This window comes from Cetorhinus maximus, chromosome 4 (genome assembly GCF_964194155.1).
Source record: "Cetorhinus maximus chromosome 4, sCetMax3.hap1.1, whole genome shotgun sequence".
Classification (NCBI taxonomy): domain Eukaryota; kingdom Metazoa; phylum Chordata; class Chondrichthyes; order Lamniformes; family Cetorhinidae; genus Cetorhinus; species Cetorhinus maximus.
The window spans coordinates 20,625,814-20,646,350 of record NC_135882.1 but is presented as its reverse complement, the minus strand read 5'-3'; the positions used below and the strand labels follow the sequence as shown (position 1 = coordinate 20,646,350).

General features: G+C 45.8%; 1 protein-coding gene across 3 annotated transcripts in view; it reads left to right on the top strand.

Moving 5' to 3' along the window:
* LOC144679535 (sperm-associated antigen 1-like) overlaps positions 1-20,537 on the top strand; it is a 503,898-nt gene that overhangs the window by 422,979 nt on the left and 60,382 nt on the right. Inside the window, exon 20 of one of the 3 annotated variants that reach the window (XR_013576363.1) lies at positions 10,243-10,267. The exons of the other annotated variants lie outside the window; for them this stretch is intronic. The gene's annotated coding sequence lies outside the window, so the exon portion shown is untranslated. Of the gene's footprint in view, positions 1-10,242; positions 10,268-20,537 lie in introns of those variants that run through there. 3 annotated transcript variants of the gene reach the window in all.

Below are 20,537 nucleotides of genomic sequence, written 5' to 3'. Positions count from 1 at the left end.
AGACTGGAGAAACTTGGGATTTTTGGTCTTGAAAGGATCTTATCTATTATATAAGATAGTAATCTATTATATAAGTTAGTGTCTACATGTACATATGATTATATATCTTTATAGATAATAATCTATTGTGTAAGTTAGTAATCTATTCTATAAGAATGTCTATATATAAAGTTATATATCTTATATAATAAATAATCAATTATAAGATAGTAATCTATGATATAAGATTTTTATATATATATATCTTATATGATAGATTATAGTCTATTATATAGGATGGTTACCTATGATATAACATTACTTTTCTTTGATGGGATGTGGGCATCATTGACAAGGCCAGCATTTGTTTCCCATCCCTAATTGCCCTTCAACTGAGTGGCTTGCTAGGCCATTTCAGAAGGCAGTTAGGAGTCAACAACTTTGCTGTGGGTCTGGAGTCACGTGTAGGCCAGACCAGGTAAGGATGGTACATTTCCTTCCCTAAAGGGCATTAGAGAACCAGCTGGGTTTTTACAACAATCGATGATGGTTTCATGGTCACCATGACTGAGGCTAGCTTTCAATTGCAGATTTATTTGATCTTGAAATATCACAACACTAAACGATGAGGCCAGAGCTGAAAGGTATCTAAATAGCATGATTGCCGCCCAAATGAAATCCGGAGAGATTCCAATGGAATCTCAAAAATGCTTTTCCGCCACAATCAATGGGAAAGAAAACACCCCCTGTTGGTGCAATAGAATCAAAATGAACCACATTGAAAGTCCAGCTCCATCCAGGCTCAGAAGAGCCACCCTATGTGCAAAATCTCCCATCGCCACAACCCTGGCAACTACGCCACTGTTGTAGACAATGGATTACTCACCTCCAAATGTCCATCTACAAGTCCATCCTTGAGGGAGGGAGGGAAGATGGGAAAGGAGGATACAAACATATGAACTTACATATTAGGAGCAGGAGTAGGCCACTCGGCCCCTCGAGCCTGCTCCACCATTCGATAAGATCATGGCTGATCTGAATGTAACCTCAACCCCACATTGCTGCCCACTCCCGATTACCTTTCACCCCCTTGTTAATCAAGAATCTATCTAGCTTTGCCTTAAAAATATTCAAAGACTCTGCTTCCACCGCCTTTTGAGGAAGAGGGAGTTCCAAAGACCCACAACCCTCTGAGAGAATAAATTTCTCCTCATCTCTGTCGTAAATGAGCGACCCCTTATTTTTAAACAGTGACCCCTAGTTCTAGATTCTCTCACAAGAGGAAACATCCTCTCCATATCCACCCTGTCAAGACCCCTCAAGATCTTAAAGGTTTCAATTAAGTCGCCTCTTACTCTTTTAAATTCTAGTGGATACAAGCCTAACCTGTCCAGCCTTTCCTCATAAGACAACCCACCCATTCCTGGTATTAGTCTAGTAAACTTTCTCTGAACTGTTTCTAATGCATTTACATCTTTCTTTAAATAAGGAGAGCAGTACTGTACACAGTACTCCAGATGTGGTCTCACCAATGCCCTGTAAAACTGAAGCATAACATCTCTACTTTTGTAATCAATTTCCCTCACAATAAATGATAACATTCTATTAGCTTTCCTAATTACCTGCTGTACCTGCACATTAACCTTTTGTGATTCATGCACTAGGACACGCAGATCCCTCTGAATCTCAGAACTCTGCAATCTCGCACCATTTAGCTAATAAGCTTCTTTTTTATTCTTCCTGTCAAAATGAACGATTTCACATTTGCCCACATTATACTCCATTTGCCAGATCTTTGCCCACTCACTTAACCTATGTATGTCACTTTGTAACTTCCTTAAATCCTCTTCACAATTTACATTCCTATCTTTGTGTCGTCAGCAAATTTAGCAACCATTCCTTCGGTCCCTTCATCCAAATTATTTACATAAATTTTCAAAAGTTGAGGCCCCAGCAATGATTTCTGTGGCACATCACTCGTCACATCCTGCCAACCAGAAAAGACCCATTTATGCCTACTCTTTGTTTCCTGTTAGCCAGCCAATCTTCTATCCATGCCAATATGATACCCCCTATACCATGAGCTTTTATTTTCTGCAATAACTTTTGATGTGGCACTTTATCAAATGCCTTCTGGAAATCTAAGGACAGTACATCCACCGATTCCCCTTTATCCTCAGTGCAAATGACTCTTTCAAAGAACTCCAATAAATTGGTTAAACATGATTTCCCTTTTACAAAACCATGTCGACTCTGTCTGACTGCCTTGAATTTTTTTAAGTGTTTACCCTACGACAGATATTGGGCTAACTGGCCTATAGTTTCCTGCTTTCTGTCTCCCTCCCTTTTAGAATAATGGAGTTATATTTGCTATTTTCCAATCTAATGGAACCTTCCCCGAATCTAGGGAACTTTGAAAAATTAAAATCAGTGCATCAACTATCTCACTAGCCACTTCTTTCAAGACTTTAGGGTGAAGTCCATCCTGACCCAGGAATTTGTAAGCCCGCAGCCCCAACAATTTACTCAATACCACTTCCCTGGTGATTGTAATTGTCCCGAGTTCCTCCCTTCCTTGCATTTCCTGATTTACAGCTATTTCTGGGATGTTACTTGTGTCCTCTATAGTGAAGACCAGAGCAAAATACCTGTTTAATTCATCCGCCATCTTCCTCCCTTCCATTATCAATTCCCCAGACGCACTCTCTGTAGGACCAACGCTCACTTTGTTAACTCTTTTCTTATTTAAATATCTATAGAAACTCTTACTATCCATCTTCATATTACTCGCTAGCTTTCTCTCATACTCTTAAATTTTCCCTCCTTATTAATCTTTTTGTCATTCTTTGCTGTTCTTTATATTCTTGCCAGTATTCTGATCTGCCACCTGTCTTTGCGTAATGATATGCTTTTTCTTTAAGTTTGATACTGTCATTAACTTTTTTTTAGTTAACTATGGGTAGGGTAGGCCCTCCCCCTGGAACTTTCCTTCCTCATTGGAATGTACATATTCTGTTTATTCTGAAATATCCTTTTAAATGTCTGCCACCGAACTTCTATTGACATATCAACTTCATCAAGTAACGACAGAAAAAGAAGTGAGAGCCAATCTCCTACCCGAGGAGATGCCCTCTTTTTGGGGAGGCTGTGTAGATATTGAGAAAGAATGCTACTGCTTTCTGTTTGGAAATGCAAGTGATCAAGTATTATTGAAATGAGGTAATTCCATTCACAATTTTTGGGAAATAAAGACCAGCCATCCGCAGTAATTTTTTTTTTTTAGGTTGTGCCCTTTTAGCTGCCAAACTTTGCAACATTCTTCACAACATCAATGCCCCTCTAACACACGACCAAATACAATGGCCCAGGCTTTCCTGCCAGAATAAAGGTCAGGCTACCGGCACTCGCTCAACCTTATACACAAATGGTACCACATTTTCCAGTGAGCGGCATTGCTCTACTCGCCATTAGCTTTGCGAAAACAGCTGCTCGCCGTCTGCCTCACCGTTGAAATGTGGGAAGTTGCTTTATTTGCACATACAGACAGATTAAATTCAACACAACTGTTTAAGCATTATCATTCCAACATAGGCATCCATTTGAACAACACAATAAGTGTTAATTACTGCCAAGCAACCTCTCTCCATTGGAGAATGAATTATTATAAGCCTGGAGCCTCATTCCTTCAGGTGGGAATTGTTACCCGACGTTTTTAAACATTTCAATAAATTTTAATTTCCCATTGTTTCTTAATCCAATCTTTCTTTCCATCACTAATTCTCTCTATGTACTAGATTTGACATTGGAGACCCCCACTCTAATTTACATATCCTTTTCAGTTAGTAATGTCAGCTGTGGTCCAGTTGGTAGCACTCTCGCCCCTGCGTCACAAGATTCTGGATTCAGGTTCTACTCCAGGCCTCGAGCACAGAAACCCCAGTGTAATATTGGAGTGCTGCACTGTCAGAAGTGTCACCTTTCAGATGAAACGTTAAACTGAGGCCTGCTCGGGTGGTTGTAAAAGACCCCCTGACACTATTGCAAAGAAGAGCAAGGGAGTTATCTCCGGTGCCTTGGCCAGTGCTCATCCTACAATCAACATCACAAAAACGGATCATCTAGTCATTATCACATTGCTGTGTGCAAATTGGCTGCTGCATTTCCTACATTACAACAGTCACTGCACTTCATAAGCACTTCATCGGCTGCAATGTGCTTTGAGATGTCCAGTGGGCATGAAAGGTGCTCCGTAAATGCAAGTCTTCCTTTTATAAGTCCTTGCACTGTTAATTTCACAATCTGATTGGTTAAGGAGATAAACCATTTTGGTCGGCCACTAGAGGGCACCAAATATATTTGAATTGCAAACAAACAAAAAAAGCATCACTTATGTAACTTCCTTTACATTCACACGGTCCAGCTCTGGCATCCTTGCTTGATTTTTATCTCCTCTTTTTGTAATAGACTGTTCACCAAGATCTGCTTCAAGCCTACTGACTCACACAGCTACCTTGGTTTACCTACCCCTCTCACCCTGCTTCTTGCAGACCTCTGTAACATCACCCAACTCCACCTTGCCTCAGCTCATCTGCTGCTGAAGCCCTCATCCACACCTTTGTCACCTCTAGACTTGACTATTCCAATATATTCCTGCCAGCCTCCCATATTTACCCTCCAAAGCTCTGCTGCCAGTGTCTTTACTGACACCAAGTCCCATTCACCCATCACCCTTGTGCTCGCCGACCTACATTGGCTCCTGGTTAAGCAGTACTTTGATTTAAAATCTTTGATCTTGTTTTCAAATTCCTCAATGGTCTCACCCTGCCTATCTCTGTAATCTCCTCCAGCCCCACAACCCTCTGAGATATCTGCGCTCCTCTTGGTCTGGCTTCTTGAGCATCCCTGATTTTAATCATTGCACCATTGGTGACTTGTGCCTTCAGTTGCCTAGGCCTTAAGCTCTTGAATTCTCTCCCTAAATCGCTACCTCTCTTATCTCCTTTAACACGCTTCTTAAAACCTACCTCTTTGACCAAGCTTCTGGCCACCTTCCCTAATGTTGTCTTTTGTGGTTCAGTGTCACATTTTGTGTTATAATGTTCCTGTGAAGTGCCCTGGAATGTTTTATGTTAGAGGTGCTATATAAATGCAAGTTGCTGTTGGTGACTATTCCATTCTCCCAGCATCTGTTCCAGTGACGCCTCCTTCCAAACCTGAGCTTTCGAAAGTCTTCCTTTTTCCTCAGCTGAGAATTCCCCTCCACTGGCATTGACAAGGTCCTTAACCCGCGTATATCCACTCTCACCTCCAGCAGAACCATGATAGGGCCTCCCCTTGTCCTCACTTCTACTATTTCCAGTGCAATGCCACCGCCAACGATATTTCGCTCCTCTCCCTGCATTCTGAAGAGTCCATTCCCTCCATGGTCCACTCTTCCATCATCCTCAACGCCTGCTCTGCTACTCCCGGCACCCTCCCAAAGCGTAGAAAGTGCAGTACCTGCTTTTTCATCTCCTTCCTTCCCATCGTTCAAGGCCCCAAACGCTTCTGGGTGGAACAGCAGTACTTTTTCCAATTTAGTACCCCATATTCACCATGCATGATACAGCCACCTCTTCACTGGGGAGACAAACACAACTTGGATAGCTGCTTTGCTGAACACCTTCGTTCAGACTGTAAGTATGACCCTGAGCTTCCGGTCAATTGATGCTTAATTCTCTGTACTGCTCTGAACTCCCTTACACAGAAGGTCAATGAAAGCTCAAGGACCACATATTTTGGCTCCATAATTAATACCCTCACATTTAATTGCCACGGAATCATTACAGCCAGAGGAAGCCATTTGGTTCATCGAGTCCATGGCGGAAATGTGCGTCTTTTCCTATCTTGCTGGCTGGTTGGTTCAGTTTACTGGACTGTTGGTGTGGATCAGGTTGGTGCCAACGGCAATGGGGTTCAATCCCCCTTCCGGTTGGGGTGGATTCAGGACCTGCCTCCTTGCCCTGCCCATGGGTGGAGGTCCACAATAATTTACTTTGAGGTTGTGCCCTTTTTGCTGCCAAACTTTGCAACGTTCTTCACAACATCAATGCCCCTCTAACGCACGACCAAATACAACGGCCCAGGCTTTCCTGCCAGAGTAAAGGTGAGGAATAAAGCTGCGTGTCGGACCTGCCTTTGGGCAGAGCATTCACCAAGAAGAAGAATTGGAACAGATACTCCAAAACCGTCCCTCCATCTAACTCTTCTGAGGTACGCTCCCAGAGTTGATTGATTCCTTCTAATATGAATCATCTATTAACATAGACATTTATTAAAACATTTAGCAACATCTACAGAGAGAAAAACAGAGTTAATGTCTCAGGTAGTTAACCTTTCACCATAGCCTGTTGAACCAGAACTGTCCCTTTACAATCGTTCCCGACAGCTACAATCTCTCAGTTCTGCTATCATCCTTGTAAACCTTCGTTGCAGTGTTTCCATAAAAGTAAAATACTGCGGATGCTGGAAACCTGAAATAAAAACAGAAAGTGCTCAATAAACTCAGCAGGTCGGGCGGCATCTTTGGAGAGAGAAACAGAGTTACTGTTTCGAGTCCGATGTGACTCTTACCCGATAGCATCAGTGTTGTTTTTACAGCTATGGAGACCTGAACTGAGCCCTGTTTTAACGTCATTGACCTGAAACGTTGGGCTTGATTTTAACTCTGTGCAAGTGGACAGGTATTGAATGGGTTAAAATCGGGCCTATTAATATTGTGTCTCTCTCCAGGGATATGGGGTTGAATAAAACACTGGGGTGCTGAGGGTGGGTTCTGCATCCAGACTCCGGCGGCCTTTCGACTTCCGCTCCTGCCTTTGGAATGTGCCAGATAATACGTGGATTGGGGTTAATTGGGCTGCAGGGTGGGTTTGAGCCCTTCAGCCCGCCCAATGGGTGCTATAGGGCAGGATGTCCGGCCTCCAAAATTGTAGGCCATGGTCCAGGACAAGGTCACGACCAGTACTTTATAAAGGGCCCTCTGGCACGGGACAGTATCAGGGGGCCCAGTAGATGCAGGATCGAGGAGAAAGTCTCTGGGAGAAGCGTAACTGAGCAGTTTGCAGGCTTTTAAGGTGAATGCAGTGGTGAATAGCAGGCTGTGTGATGCCACTGAGGTCTCCAAAGGCTGAGTGGAGTGAGCCTGTTGCAAGAAAGTTGAGCGTGACAGTAACCTTCAAAGCCACAGGCACCGGGTGCCCCCCTTACACATTTGGAGGAGATCTTCCCTGTGAGCATGTCACAGTGATGTGGCTGCAGTTTTTGATAGCCTGTATCTTCTCCTGCATCGAGTCTCTAACAATTGCAGATAGCTCAATCTCTGCCTGAAGACTCTGGGAGCTGGATATGATCCTCTATGCCTCCGTTAAGGTTCTCTGAGTGGCTCCGAACTTCCAGGCTCTGGTGTTGCTCTGTCCCCTTCACGCACCACCAGTGCATCCTGCACCTCCCGCTCTCCTCCTCCTCACTGGAGGTCGTGTCTCCCCACCGAGACCACAATGCCCATATCTCAGATACTTTATAGCCCTGTGAGATTTAGCACTCAGCAGAGCACTCTGTAGCTGAGCAAAGGCCTCTACCTCAAATGATTTCAGAATGCTTAGTCTGCTCATTCAAATGAGCACTCACTGATGTATTAACCACTAAGCTGAGACTCTGTACTCAGCTGCAGCCTTTAAACTTTCCTTAACAAGCATAAAAATGGATTCCCTACATGGTGTGATTCTGACTCTAAGGCCATATTATTGCCTTCAGAGTGTATTATGGCAGTCAATTGGGTCAGTAATGACCTTAATTACACCTTTATTTGAGATTAATGTAGTGCGGACAGGGTTCTGACTTTTAAGCCCGCCCACATACTGTATGATTTGAAACTGGCGTGATGACATCAGAAACGCTGCCCTACATCATCACACTCGATAATACGTCTCCCAATGAGGAAATTGCTCTTGTTTTGGCAGGGTGTTATTCAGCCCATTGTGTATCTCTCCAGAGATGCTGCCAGATAGCTTTGTTTTTATTTCGGATTCCCAACTTCTGAAGCATTTCGCTTTTGTTGTCTGTGCTGATGTTTATACTTCACATGAGTCTTGTCCCATTCCATTCAACCTCATCTTTGTGAACCCTGCTGTTGGATTCTTCCCCAAATGGAAACATTCTCTCCACATCGACTCTGCCAACCCATTCATAATTTTAAAGGCCTCAATCAGGTCTCCTTTAAGTCATTTGCTTTTCCAAGGAGAAAAAAAAGCCCAACCGGTTTGATCTTTCCTGAAGGCTGTAACCTTTCAATTCTGGTGCAATCCTTGTAAATGTTTTTTGAACTTTGTCCAGTGTTTCTATGTCCTTTTTAAAGTGTGGAAATTGGAACTGTGCGGAGCACTGGAAGTGCGGGTTGACCAGAGTCCTATACGTGTTAGTGTAACTTCACTGCTTATGACTTCTATACCTCTGGACATAAATCTGAGTGTTTTGTCAGCATTGGAATTGATTTTGAACTGATCTGTGATGCTGCTTTTAACAATTTGTTCTCCTGTACCCCCTAGGTCCTTGTGCTCTTTAAGTACGTTCTCTTTCTTATTTTCTAAGGTGTAGATGGTGTTCCTGTTTCTCCTGCTAAAGTGCATCACTTCACATTTATCTGTTAAAGTTAATTTGCCTCTTAACTGCCCAGTCTGCAAGTTTTTCTGAAGTCTTTCTGTATTATGTTACATTCTTCCTCTGTGTTATTCCCTCCAGTTTGCTAGTTACCCACAAATTTTGATTTATTTATTCCTAAAACCAAATAATTAATGCAAGTTGTAAGTAATTAGTTTTCCTGGCACTGATTCATGTGGAACACTGTTTTATACCTTCCTCCAATCTAAATAACTGCTCTTTATGTCTGTTCTCTACTTCCTTTTTTTTTGCCAATTTGCAATCCATTCAGTTATTTGTCCCCTGACTCCGCAGTTGTCACGGTTGACTGCCCAGTCAAATTTGGGAAATGGTATTTGACATAGGAACAGGAGTCAGCCATCAGCACTTTGAGCCTGTTCCACCATTCAGTTAGATTTTACAACAGCACAGGGAACAGGTTATTTGGCCCAACCAGTCTGGACTGGTGTTTCTCCTCCATACGAGTTTCCTCCCCTTCTAGCTGCCCCATTTCAGCTTCTCAGCGTCTCTTTCTATTCCCCTTTCTGACAGATACTCATCTAGTTACCTTTTGAAAGCATCTATGCTTTTGCCTTAACCTCCATGTACCTTTGTTATGAGCCTACCTCGTGGTACCTTATCAAATTAGATCTTAGCTGATCAGTAGCTAAACTACAGGTACCCTTCTTGTTTCTGCAAACCATAAGACCCTTGCCGAACAAATCTATCAATCTCGGTTTTGCAGTTTTCAGTCGATCCAGCCTCAACAGCTTTTAGGGAGAGTGCGTTCCAGATTTCTGCTGCTCTTTGTCTGACATGGACCCTCGAACAACCTAGCTCTAATTTTAAGGTTATGTCCTCTTACTCTGGTCTGCCCCAACAAAGGAAGTAGTTTCTATCTGCCCTATCAAATCCTTTAATGAGAAACACCTCTTAATCTTCCACATTCAAGGGAATGAAGCCTAGTCTATGCAATCTGTCTTTATATTTTAACCCCTGTAACCCTGGTATGATTCTGCACTACACCCCTTGAGGGCTAATATATCCTTCCTGCCTAGACTGACTGCAATACCCCAGATAGGGTCTAACCAGAGCACTGTACAGCTGCAAAATAACTTCCATATCTTTGTATTATAGTCCCATGTGATTTCTGTACTTGGATCCCTAAATCTGTCTGCTCCTTCACGGTTCCAAGCTTCTAGCCATTCAGGAAATGCTCTGATCTATCTTTTTTAGGTGCAAAGTGAATGACATCACACGTTTCCACATTGAACTCTAGCTGCCAAAGCCTTGCCCATTTTATCTGTTAGCTTAAGTATTGCATCGAGTGTACAGCACAAAAAATAGGCCATTCAGCCCTACTGGCCTTTGCTCCACTCAAGCCTTCTCACACCCTACTTCATCTAACCCCATTGGCATATTGGTCTATTCCTTTCTTCCTATCTTCCCTTAAATGCAGCTAATCTATTTGTCTCAATTACCACCTTGCGATAGAGAGTTCCACAGTCTAACCACTCTTTATAGATAAAATACTGCAGATGCTGGAAATCTGAAACAAAAACAAATATTGCTGGAAAAACTCAGCAGGTCTGACAGCATCTGTGGAGAGGAAGACACATTTATAGATAAGGAGGTTTCTCGTATTCCCTATTGATTCATTAGTGACAGCTTATATTTATTGTTATATTATAGTTTTGAACTCCGCACAGGTGGAAATATTTTCAAATCTATCCCATCAAATCATTTCATTATCTTAAAGTCCTATATCAGGTGCTGCTCAGCCTACTCGTTTTAGCGAATGGATAGCAAGCTTGTTATAAAACAATAAACTGAATAGGGTTTATAAGAGTCCATACAGAGACTGGTAAAAGGTGGGCAGTGGTGTTTCACAGGAATTGGCGCTGAGACCACTGTTGTTCACAATTGTTCAGCCTTTATCATCCTTGTGAATTGTTTCTGCACCTTCTGCAATGTCACTATACATTTATTTAATATGGAAACCGGTATTGTGCACCCTCTTCTGGGTGGTCCAACCAAGGTTCAATACATCCTGACGGAGAGTAGAACAAAACTTCTTCAAGGTAGGCATTTCTTGAAGAGAAGTGGCAGTCAATTAAACACAGAGATTTGAAGGGTCATGAAGACTCGAAACGTCAACTATACTCTTCTCCGCCGATGCTGCCAGACCTGCTGAGTTTTTCCAGGTGTTTTTTATTTTTTGTTAAGGTTCAATACATCTTTGACATAACAGCTCTGCTTTTCAGAAATGAGCCCCAGTGCATGGTTTGCTGATTTTTTTTATGGCCTTGTTAACATGCTCAGCTACATTTAGTGATTGTGTATCTGTACCCCTAGAACCCTTTGCTCTTTTACTCCATTCAGACTTTTATTATTTGAACAGTATTTGGTCTCCTTATTCTTCCTACTAAAATGCACTTCCTCACACTTGTCTAGATTAAAATTTATTTGCCAGTTACACAACTGCAAGCCAACTAATTTGTCACAATCTTCCTATGTATGAATGAGCCCCTCCCAATTTGGTGTTGTCCACAAATTTTTTTTTACTTCCGATTCCCGAGTCCAAGTCATTCATGTAAATTATGAACAACGTTGGTCCCAGCACTAATCCCTGAGAAGCATCACTTCCCAACTTTTACCAGTCCCAGTAGTTACTCTTACCCCCTGCTGCATTTTGTAGCCAGCTTGCTATCTATTCTACTTGTCCCTTGACCCCACAAGCTCTGACCTTAGTCATGCAGCTCCCACAACACTCAAGAAGCTTGACACCATCCAGGACAAAGCAGCCTGCTTGATTGGCACCACATCCACAAACATTCACACCCTCCACCACCGACGCACAGTGGCAGCAGTGTGTACCATCTACAAGATGCACTGTAGGGAATTCACCAAGACTCCTTAGACAGCACCTTCCAAACCCACAACCACTACCACCTAGAAGGACAAGGCAGCAGTTAGGTGGGAACACCACCACCTGAAAGTTCCCCTCCAAGCCAATCACCATCCTGATTCGGAAATATATCACTGTTTCTTCACTGTCGCTGGGTCAAAATCCTGAAACTCTCTCCCTAACAGCAATGTGGATGTACCTATACCACGTGGATTACAGCAGTTCAAGAAGGCAGCTCACCACCACCTTCTCAAGGGAACTAGGAGTGGGCAATAAATGCTGGCCCAGCCAGCGAAGCCCACATCCCATGAAGGAATCAAAAAAAATGTCTACTATGTGCTACCTTGTTGAAAGCCTATTGAAAATCCAAATCTATCACATCTAATACATCACCTTTGTCTACCCTTTGTTATTTTTTCAAAGAGTTCAATAGGGTTGGTCAAGCATGAGTTTCCTTTTGGTAACCCGTGCTGATTACTCATAATATTGATGTTTTTCCATTACAGCTTTGTATAAAGATTCCATTATTTTTCCTAACACTGAAATTAAGCTAACTGCTCTGTAGTTTCTTAGACTTATTCTAGTTTCCTTTTTAAATGCAGGAATAACATTAGCAATCTGAGAGTCCTCTGGCACTATTCCTTCTACTGGAGAATTGTTATGTAGATGTAATAGTGTCTCTAACTTTTTAAGATGCATGGATGCAATGCATTCAGATTCAAGTCCCATTCTAGGACTTGATGGCCGAGGAAGATGCATTCATAACGCGGCCAGTCAGGTTGAGTATCAATTTGTAAATCCCCAGTGGTAGGTGGTAAGAGGGGGAGAAATTCCTGGCCAGTCATGAGATGGAAAGATATTGGAGCCTCTGTCTTCCCTATCCATAGCCCCAGGCTATAGCATGCATATACAAGTCTATGTGATCACGGCAACTTGGACTTCTCGGAGGTGGCCGGTTGGCTCAATTAGCTGGATGGCCGGTGTGAACCAAATTGGTGCCAACAGCATGGGGTTCGATTTCCCCGTTCCAGTTGGGATGGATTCGGAACCGGCTTCCTTGGCCCTACTGTGGTGGCGGTCATGGTGCAGTGGGTCAGATCTACCCTCATGCAGAGAAGCCAAGAAGAAGAATGCATCCCGAGCGGCGGTTTCACCCTGAGTTTGATTAATTTATCATTATCTCCTCCCATTTTTTTTAAGGTGTCTTCTTCTAGTGTCATGCCTATTCTGAGAGTCGTGACTGTTGTCCTGTAGACAAATGCTGCAACCAATTTGCAGCTCAGCAAATCAAATGAATTACCAATTTTAAACATTAATCAGGATAATTCCATGTTCTTCCTCAAATGCCACCATAGGATCTTGCATGGTGCAGTGGACATTGGTTTCATGCCTCAAGAGAACAAAGTTGGTACAGTTCCCTCCGCTTATTAGCAAGTGTGTTTGTACGAACACAGTTTGTGCCTGTGCATGTGGGAGCGACGCTCCCTCTCCATTGCGGGTAAGAACCTGGTCATCAGGTGTGAGGTACTCTCGCTGTTGCTGTACGTGGCGCAGGTCTGGCCCATTCCACACTCCTGCGCGATGGCGATCACTCGAGCCATCTTCCGCTTTATCTGGAGGTCGAAAATGGATCGTGTCTGCAGGGACGCGATGTACAAGCCTCTAGATAAAGGGGGAAAAAACGTGCCCAACATCGCCCTCATACTGATGGCCACCTTTGTGTGTGGCTGCATCAAGCGGTGCGTAGACCCTCAGTACGCAAACACCAAGTGTCACTACGTGCTGAGGTTCTACCTGTCCCCGGTGTTGCGAAGGATGGGTCTGGCCACGCTGCCGCGGAACGCTCCAAGTAGTTGGACCGTGCCGTACCACCTGTCCCTGGTGGAAAAATTTATGCAGAAAAACACCTTTGACCACAAGTCCATCAGGCAGTGGTCAGCACGTAACGTCCTAGAGGCCCTGAGGGAAAAGGAGAGGGTGGACCCTGTGGGATGGTTCCCCGAGCAGACTGTCAAAGTCATTTGGCAGAATGCCTCATCGCCAGAACTTTCCAACAAGCACCAAGACGTAGCTTGGCTGGTGGTGAGAAAGGCCCTCCCCGTCAGATCCTTCCTACACGCCAGGAGTCTCACCCCCTCTGCACGTTGCCCTCGAGGTGGCTGTGGTGGGGAAGAGACCGTTGTTCACCTCCTTGTGGATTGTGCCTTTGCAAAGAAAGTCTGGAGAGAGATGCAGTGGTTGCTGTCGAGGTTCATCCCGAGCAGTTCTGTGACACAGGACTCTGTGCTCTACGGGCTGTTCCCAGGGACACACACCGAGACAAACATCGACTGCAGCTGGAGGATCATCAACTCGGTGAAAGACGCGCTTTGGTCTGCCCGAAACTTGTTGGTCTTCCAGCACAAAGAGTTGTCCCCGACCGATTGTTGCGGACTGGCACAATCCAAAGTCCAGGACTACGTGCTGAGGGACGCACTAAAGCTTGGGGCAGCTGCCGCCAAGGCGCAATGGGGAAGGGTCGCTGTCTAAGACCTTTCTACCACAGCGCACCGAGAGACTGGGAACTGTTTAGAGCCCCTCGGGCTGTACAGATCAAAATGAAAGGCTGTAAATGATTGTAATATTGTTTGTACTGATGCACCTGGTGATACATTTTGTAAAAGTTTAACCTGGATTGTACCCTTGTAATGTTGTTTTTGAAATGGTTTTGAATGTGATTGAAGATTTTTTATGAATAAAGTATATTTTTACAATAAAAAAAAATGTGTTGATGTGTAGGGGTGAGGACAAATGAGAATCCTCAGATTGGGGGCGAGACAGACACACACACTCTCTCTCACGCCCTCTCACACACACATGCCCTCTCACACGCACACCCCCTCTCTCTCACATGCCCATTGTCACACACGCTCACTCTCTCCCACACACACGCACGCTCACTCACTCTCACATACACACACTCACACGCTCTCTCTCACACATACACTCTCTCTCACACATACACTGTCATACGTACACGCTCTCACACACACACACAGATACACACACTCTCACACGCACACACTCACTCTCTTCCCCACACACACGCACGCTCGCTCACTCTCACATACACACACTCACACGCTGTCTCTCACACATACAGTCTCTCTCACACACACACACGCTCACTCTCTTCCACACACACACAAGCTCATACTCACATGCACACATGCTCTCTCCCACACACAAGCACGCATGCTCACACTCACACACATGCACACACACTTTCACAAACACACACACTCTCACACGTGCACACACATGTGCACACACACATGCACACCCACGTGCACACATGCAGACACGTACAGGCATATTCTCACACACACACACGGGCACATTCTCTCTCACACACACGCAGACATACTTTCACACACACACATATATAGATATACACACGCAGATACGTTCACGCACATGCACACGCAGATACACTCACATGCACACACACTCACATGCACAGACACTCTCTCACACACCTGGGCGCATACACACACTCCCCCACACATGCACACACACACACGCATGCACAGACACTCTCATACACATTAGCCCTCATGCACAGATGCACACACTCTCCATTACACACACATGCACAGAGATGTACGCACACACTCATATGTGCACACACACACATGCACACAACACATTCATGTGCACACAAGACTCTTGCACACGTGCACACACACGCAGACACATTCACACACACACAGACACACACTCACGTGCAGACACACGCACACGTACACAAACACACATGCATACACACATACGCATGCACACACTCTCCCTCACACATACGCACGCACACACTCACTCACTCTCTCGCGCACACACTCACTCACTCTCCCTCACACACACACACTCACTCTCCCTCACACACACACTCTCTCTCTCACACACACACTCACTCTCACACACGCTCTCTCCCTCACATACCCGTACACACAGACTCTTCCACTCACACCCATACACACACACTATCCCACACACACCCGTACACACACACTCCCTCACAGACTCTCACTTACACACTCTCCCACACACACCTGCTCACACACCCTCCCACACACGTGTGCACATGCTCTCCCACACACATGTGTGCTCTCCCACACATGTGCGCGCACACTCTCCCACACACACTCTCCCACTCACGTGCACACACATTCTCACACACACACGTGCACACACACTCTCCCCCACACACACTTACGCTCTCCCCCACATCTCCCTCACACATGCGCACACACACTCGCCCACACAAAAACACATATATACACACACGCGCACACACTCACATGCATACACACACACTCACTCTCCCACACACACATATATGTACACACACGTGCACACAGACTCCCACACGCACACGCACTCTCACAATTGCACAGACTTGCGCGCACACACACATACATGCTTACACGCACGTGCACATACCCTCTCTCTCACATATACACACACACACTCCCACACATGCACACAACCCTCTCACACACATACACACACGTGCACTCACACAAATACATGCGCGCACACAGGCTCACACACATGCATGCATGCTCATACACTCTCCCACACACACTCTCTCTAAAACATGGGCACACGCATTCTTTCACACACATACACACAGAGACATATACACACACTCTTACACATGTCCACGCACACACTCTCACACATGCCTCTCCCTTACACATGCATACACACACTCTCAAACACACGCGCGCATACTCTCAACACATGCATGCACTCTCACCCATACACGTGCACACACAGACTCTCTCACATACACGTGCACGCACAGACACACGTGCACACACACATGCGCACATGCATGCACACACATGCATGCACATACTCACGCACAAATGTGCATACAATCTCATATGCGTGCGGACACACACTTCCTCACATGCACTGTCCCACACGTGCGCGCTCTCTCCCACATGCGCGTGTGCGCACTCTGCCACACGCGTGCATGCGCACACACACATACACACTCACACACATGCACAAACCCTCTCACACGTAAACACACATGCACACACACACACACCCTCTCACACATGTGCACACACACTTTCTCCACACACGCGCACACAAACTCACTCCTGCTCACACACATATGCACACACACTCAACTCTCTCACACACATGCACAACTCTCCCTCACACATGCACACACACACACTTGCCCACACAAAAACACATATAAACATATGCGCACATACTCGCATACACACACAGTCTCCCACACACACATATAGACACACACACACTTACATGTGCACACAGACTCTCACACATGCACACAGACTCTCTCACATGTACACATAAGTACATACACATGTGTGCACACACTCGCACACGTGTACACACATGCATGCACACACACATACGCTTACACACACACACGTGCACATACTCTCTTTCATATACACACACTCCCACACGTGCACACTACCCTCTCACACACATGCATATGTGTACACACATGCACACACACGTGTGCGCACACACATACACGTGCGCGCACACACATACACATGCGTGCACACACACACACATATACATACACAATCCCTCTCACACACTCTCCCACATACACACATGCATACACACACTTTCTGCTCACACATGGGCACATGCATTCTTTCACACACACACTCTCACATACACAGACATATACACACTCTCACACATGTCCACACACACACTCCCATGCGCACACCCTCCCGCGCACACACACCTCTCCCTTACACATGCATACACACACGTGCACATAAATATTCTCTCAACACACGCACGCACTATCAACCAAAGACGTGCACACACAGACTCTCTCACATACACGCATGCGCGCACACACATGCATGCACACACTCACGCACACAATCTCATATGCGTGTGGATACACACACACTATCCCACACACACACCCTCACAGACTCTCGCTCACACACACTCCCTCACAGACTCTCACTCACACACTCTCCCACACACAACTGGTCACATGATCTCCCACACACATATGGACACATGCTCGCCCCACACATGTGCACACATGCCCTCCCACACACACATGCACACATGCTCTCTCCCACACACACGCTCACTCTCTCTCCCACACACACGCTCACTCTCTCCCACACACACTCATGCTCACACTCTCTCACACACACATGCACACACACTTTCTTTCACAAACACACACACTCTCACACATGCACACACATGCACACACGTGTACACACACACATGCACACCTGCAGACACACACGTACAGGCATATTCTCTCACACACACATGCAGGCACATTCTCTCACATACACATACGCAGACACATTCTCTCACACACACGCAGACATACTCTCTCACACACACATGTAGACATACACGCAGATACGCTCATGCACATGCACACGCAGATACACTCACACACACTCACATGCACCGACACTCTCTCACACACCCGGGCGCGTACACACACTCCCCCACACATGCACACACACTCACACATTAGCCCTCACGCACAGATGCACACACTCTCCATTACACATACATGCACACAGACGTACGCACACACTCTATCATACGTGCACACATACACATAACACATTCATGTGCACACAAGACTCTTGCACACGTGCACACACACGCAGACACATTCTCTCACACACAGACACACACTCACGTGCAGACACACACACGTACACACACACACATGCACACTCTCCCTCACACATATGTGCACACACACTCACTCACTCTCCCTCACACACATGTGCACACACACACACTCTCCCTCACACACACTCATTCTCTCTCTCACACACTCACTCTCACACATGCTCTCTCCCTCACACAGCCGTACACACAGACTCTCCCACTCACACCCATACACACACTATCCCACACACACCCGTACACACACGCTATTCCACACACACTCCCTCACAGACTCTCACTCACACACTCTCCCACACACACCTGCTCACACGCCCTCCCACACACGTGTGCACATGCTCTCCCACACACGTGTGCTCTCCCACACATGTGCACACACACTCTCCCACACACACACTCCCCCACTCAAGTGCACACACATTCTCCCACACACACGTGCACACATTCTCCCACACACACGTGCACACACATTCTCCCCCACACACACTTACGCTCTCAAGCACATCTCCCTCACACATGCACACACACACTCGCCCACACAAAAACACATATATACACACACGCGCACACACTCACATGCATACACACACACTCACTCTCTCACACACACATATATGCACACACACTCACATACACGTGCACACAGGCTCCCACACACGCATACACATACATGTGCACACAGACTCTCACAATTGCACAGACTTGTGCGCGCACACACACACACATGCATACATCCGTGCACACACACTCACACATGCTTACACACGTGCACATACCCTCTCACATATACACACACTCCCACACATGCATACAACCCTCTCACACACACGCACATACATACACGAATGTGCACTCACACAAATACATGTGCACACACAGACTTACACACATGCATGCACACATGTTCATACACTCTCCCACACACATGCACACACACTCTCTCACACATGGGCACACGTATTCTTTCACACACACACTCTCACATACACACAGACATATACACACACTCTTACACATGTCCACGCACACACTCTCACACATGCCTCTCCATTACACGTGCATACACACACTCTCAAACACACGCACGCATACTCTCTCAACACACGCATGCACTCTCACCCATAGACGTGCACACAGACTGTCTCACATACATGTGCACGCACAGACACATGTGCGCACACACACACGTGCACATGCATGCACACACACGCATGCACACACTCACGCACAAACGTGCATACAATCTCATATGCGTGCGGACACACACACTTCCTCACACGCACTGTCCCACACATGCATACTCTCTCTCCCACATGCACATGTGCGCACTCTGCTACACACGCGCGTGCACACACACACATACACACTCACACACATGCACACACACCCTCTCACACATGTGCACACACACGTTCTCCACACACATGCACACAAACTCACTCCTGCTCACACACACATGCACACACACTCAACTCTCTCACACACATGCACACACACACTTGCCCACACAAAAACACGTATACACATACGTGCACATACATACACACACAGTCTCCCACACACACATATAGACACGCACACACTCACACATACACGTGCACACAGACTCTCACACATACATGTGCACACAGACTCTCACACGTGCACACAGACTCTCTCACATGTACACATATGTGCATACACATGTGCGCACACACTCACACATGTGTACACACATGCATGCACACACATGCTTACACACACACACGTGCACATACTCTCTCTCATATACACACACTCCCACACGTGCACACAACCCTCTCACACACATGCATATGTATACACACATCCACACACACGTGCGCACACACACACACACACATATACATACACAATCCCTCTCACACACGCTCCCACATACACACATGCACACACACTTTCTGCTCACACATGGGCACATGCATTCTTTCACACACACACTCTCACATACACAGACATATACACACACTCTCCCGCGCACACACACACCTCTCCCTTACACATACATATACACACACGTGCATAAATACTCTCTCAACACACGCACGCACTATCAACCATAGACGTGCACACACAGACTCTCTCACATACACGTGTGCGCGCACACACATGCATGCACACACTCACGCACACAATCTCATATGCGTGTGGACACACACACACTTCCTCACACACACATTCTCCCACATGCGCGCACACTCAGCCACAGGCGTGCGCGCGCATGCAC